A 5,082-nucleotide genomic window follows, 5' to 3' on the forward strand; every position below is an offset into this window, starting at 1 on the left:
CCAAAGGAGACAGTTGGGTACACCTTCTATCACAGATCCAAAGGCAAGACATTCGTTGCTAAGAATGGATCCTTTATAGAGAAGGAGTTTCTCTCGAAAGAAGTGAGTGGGAGGAATGTAGAACTTGATGAGGTAATTGTACCTTCTCTTGAATTGGAAAGTAGTTCATCACAGAAATCAGTTCCAGTGATCTCTACACCAATTAGTAAGGAAGCTAATGATGATGATCATGAAACTTCATATCAAGTTACTACCGAACCTCGTAGGACAACCAGAGTATGGTCCGCACCAGAGTGGTACGGTAATCCTTTCTGGAAGTCATGTTACTAGACCATGACGAACCTACGAACTATGAGGAAGCAATGATGAGCCCAGATTCCGCGAAATGGCTTGAGGCCATGAAATCTGAGATGGGATCCATGTATGAGAACAAAGTATAGACTTTGATTGACTTGCCCGATGATCGATGAGTCATTAAGAATAAATGGATTTTTAAGAGGAAGACGGATGCTGATAGTAGTGTTACTATCTATAAAGCTTGAATTGTCGCAAAAATGTTTTCGACAAGTTCAAGGTGTTGACTACGATGAGAATTTCTCACTCGTATCGATGCTTAAAAGTCTGTCCGAATCATGTTAGCAGTTGCCGTATTTTATTAAATCTGGCAAATGGATATCAAAACTACTTTCCTTAATGGATTTATTAAAGAAGAGTTGCACATGATGCAACCAGAAGGTTTTGTCAATCCTAAAGGTGCTAACAAAGTGAGCAAGCTCCAGCGATCCATCTATGGACTGGTGCAAGCATCTCGGAGTTGGAATATATACTTTGATAAAGTGATCAAAGCATATGGTTTTATACAGACTTGTGGTGAAGCCTGTATTTACAAGAAAGTGAGTGGGAGCACTACAACATTTCTTATAAGTATATGTGAATGACATGTTGTTGATCAGAAATAATGTAGAATTTTCTGGAAAGCATAAAGGAGTGTTTGAAAGAGTTTTTTCAAAGAAAGACCTCGATGAAGCTGCTTACACATTGAGCATCAAGATCTATAGAGATAGATCAAGACGCTTGATAAGTTTTTTCAATGAGTACATATCTTGACAAGATTTTGAAGTAGATCAAAATGGAACAGTCAAAGAAGGAGTTCTTGCCTGTGTTGCAAGGTGTGAAGTTGAGTAAAGACTCAAAACCCGACCACGGCAGAAAATAGAAAGAGAATGAAAAGTCATTCCCTATGCCTCAGTCATAGGTTCTATAAAGTATGCTATGTTGTTTACGAGTCCTATTATATACCTTAGCATTTTTTCTAGCAATGGAGTACAATGGTGATCTAGGAGTAGATCACTGGACAGTGGTCAAAATTATCCTTAGAGGACTAAGGAGATATTTCTCGATTATGGAGGTGATAAAAGAGTTCGTCGTAAAGAGTTACGTCGATGGAAGCTTTTTACATCGATCTAGATGACTCTAAGTCTCGATCTGGATACATATCGAAAGTGGGAGCAATTAGCTAGAGTAGCTCCGTGCAGAGCATTGTTTACATAAAAAAATTGCAAAACACATACAGATCTGAATGTGGCAGGCCTGTAGACTAAACTTCTCTCACAAGAAAAACATGATCACACCTTAGTACTCTTTGGGTGTTAATCACATAGCGATGTGAACTAGATTATTGACTCTAGTAAACCCTTTGGGTGTTGGTCACATGACAATGTGAACTATGGGTGTTAATCACATGGTGATGTGAACTATTGGTGTTAAATCACATGGCGATGTGAACTAGATTATTGACTCTAGTGCAAGTGGGAGACGGAAGGAAATATTCCCTAGAGGCAATAATAAAGTTATTATTTACTTCCTTATTTCATGATAAATGTTTATTATTCACGCTAGAATTGTATTAACTGGAAACATAATACATGTGTGAATACATAGACAAACATAGTGTCACTAGTATGCCTCTACTTGACTAGCTCGTTAATCAAAGATGGTTAAGTTTCCTAACCATAGACATGAGTTGTCATTTGATTAACGGGATCACATCATTAGGAGAATGATGTGATTGACTTGACCCATTCCGTTAGCTTAGCACTTGATCGTTTAGTTTGTTGCTATTGCTTTCTTCATGACTTATATATGTTCCTATGATTGTGAGATTATGCAACTCCCGTTTACCAGAGGAACACTTTGTGTGCTACCAAACGTCACAATGTAACTGGGTGATTATAAAGGTGCTCTACAGGTGTCTCTGAAGGTACTTGTTGGGTTGGCGTATTTCGAGATTAGGATTTGTCACTCTGATTGTCGGAGAGGTATCTATGGGCCCACTCGCTAATACACATCACTTAAGCCTTGCAAGCATTGCAACTAATGAGTTAGTTGCGGGATGATGTATTACGGAACGAGTAAAGAGACTTGCCGATAACGAGATTGAACTAGGTATTGAGATACTGACGATCGAATCTCGGGCAAGTAACATACCGATGACAAAGGGAACAACATATGTTGTTATGCGGTTTGACCGATAAAGATCTTCGTAGAATATGTAGGATCCAATATGAGCATCCAGGTTTCGCTATTGGTTATTGACCGGAGACGTGTCTCGATCATGTCTACATAGTTCTCGAACCCGTAGGGTCCGCACGCTTAAAGTTTGATGACAGTTATATTATGAGTTTATGTGTTTTGATGTACCGAAGGTAGTTCGGAGTCCCAGATGTGATCACGGACATGACGAGGAGACTCAAAATGGTCGAGACATGAAGATTGATATATTGGACGACTATATTCGGACACCGGAATGGTTCCGGGGGTTATCGGATATATACCGGAGTACCGGGGGGTCGGATATATACCGGAGTACCAGGGGGCTACCGGAACCCCCCTTGGAGGTTAATGGGCCTCATGGGCCCAATTGGTGGAAGAGGGGAGACAGCCAAGGGGCAGCCGTGCGCCCCTCCCCTCCCAAGTCCGAATTGGACTAGGAAGGGGGCGCCCCCCTTTCCTTTCTCCCTCTTTCTCCTTCCCTCTCCTCTCCTACTCCAACATGGAAAGGGGGGAGTCCTACTCCCGGTGGGAGTAGGACTCCTCATGGGGCGCGCCAAGGGTGGCCGGCCCCCTCCCCCTCCTCCACTCCTTTATATACGGGGAAGGAGGCACCCCCTAGAGACACAACAATTGATCTCTTAGATCTTTTAACCGTGTGCAGTGCCCCCCTCCACCATAATCCACCCCGGTCATATCGTAGCGGTGGTTAGGAGAAGCCCTGCGTCGGTAGAACATCATCATCGTCACCACGCCGTCGTGCTGACGGAACTCTCCCTAAAAGCTCGGTTGGATCGGAGTTCGAGGGACGTCATCGAGTTGAACGTGTGCAGAATTCAAAGGTGTCATGCGTTCGGTGCTTGATCGGTTGGATCGTGAAGACGTACGACTACATCAACCGCGTTGTGCTAACGCTTCCGCTTTCGGTCTACGAGGGTACGTGGACACACTCTCCCCTCTCGTTGCTATGCATCACCATGATCTTGCGTGTGCGTAGGAAATTTTTGAAATTACTACGTTCCCCAACACTCATTAATTCTCATACACAACTTAAAGCTTCATATTCAAAAGAGCTTGCCAAGTTGCCTTATCCTCTTGTTGTCAATGATGATGCTTGTGCTACTAACTCTAGTTCTTGTGAAGCATCCATTTTGAAGGAGAATGTTGAGCTAAGGGCTCAACTTGAGTTGTTATCTAGAAATTATGGGAAATTGGAAGAAAGTCATGTAAAGCTCACAAGCTCTCATGACGATCTTCTAGTATCCCACAATGTACTAAAGATAGCTCATGAGGCTATGATTTCTAAGGTAACATCTAGTGAGCCTCATGTGGATACTATCACTACTTCAAGTCTAAGTGTTATATTGCCATGTGCTAGTCCTCATAATTCATCCACTCATAATGTTGCTACATCTTGTGATGAGTTAATTTCCTTGCCTTGTTGCTCTAACGCTGAAGCTTATACTTTCTCGAGTACTTTTCTCGAGACTAACCATGTAGAGGAAATCAAAGAGCTCAAGGCCCAAGTCACTTCTTTGAAGATTAACATGCAAAAGTGTCATGAAGGGAAGTCCACACTCAACAATATCTTGAGTGTGTAAAGATCCCCCAATGACAAAGGTGGACTTGGATTCAACTCCAATAATAAGAAGAAGTCCAATATGAATAAGAAGAAGGGTCAAGAACAAGTCAAGAATTCAGCCAAGATTGTTTGTTTCAAGTGCAAAATTGAAGGGTATCATGTTAGATCTTGCCCATTGAAGAAGAAGCCTCATAGTGACAAGCAACAAGGGAAGCGGCCACAAGTTCGACCCCAAGTTGAAGAAAGGCCACTTCCCAAGAAGACTCAAGTTAATGCTTCTCATGTTGAGAAATTGTAACATCCCAAATTTTCAATTTGGAATGTTATACATTAGATCATCATTGCATATCATGTTTTATTGCATTTTGGTTGATCCTAGAAATTTCACACAACTCAAGGACCTACGGAGAGAGTTGGGGATTTCGTTATTTTCATATTTGAGTTTTTCTCGAATTATGAAAAGAGGATCGTTTGATTTTAATTATTTTTCTCTGAAATATTTCTTTTATTAAAAATAAATGAGAGAGGATAAAATGACTTCCTCAAAATAAATAAATATCATAGATTTGATATTAAAATCAAATAATATTTTTATTCGGAGTTTTGTCGCTATTTTATTCGAAATAGGAAAAATATGCGTTTTTCAAAATTGCATTTTAGGCCCAAATAAATGTTCACTTTGTTCGGCTTATTTTTAGAGGACGGGGAAAATTTATTTCGGGATTTTCGGAGTCAGTTTAGTATTTCTTTCCTTTCTTTTTCTGCACGTCGAAATTAAAAAAAGGTGAACCGACTTAGGGCCGTATTCGGCCAGGACTCTCTCGGGCCGGCCTTTAAAGCCCGAGACCCCCGAGCCCCGATCCGCCGCCAGCCCACCCGAAACCCTAGTCGCCGCCGCCGCCTCGCCTCACGCGCAGCGCCGCCGCCGCCGCACCGCCGCGCCGCTGCAC

Source organism: Triticum dicoccoides, chromosome 7A (assembly GCF_002162155.2).
Source record: "Triticum dicoccoides isolate Atlit2015 ecotype Zavitan chromosome 7A, WEW_v2.0, whole genome shotgun sequence".
NCBI classification, from domain to species: Eukaryota; Viridiplantae; Streptophyta; class Magnoliopsida; order Poales; family Poaceae; genus Triticum; species Triticum dicoccoides.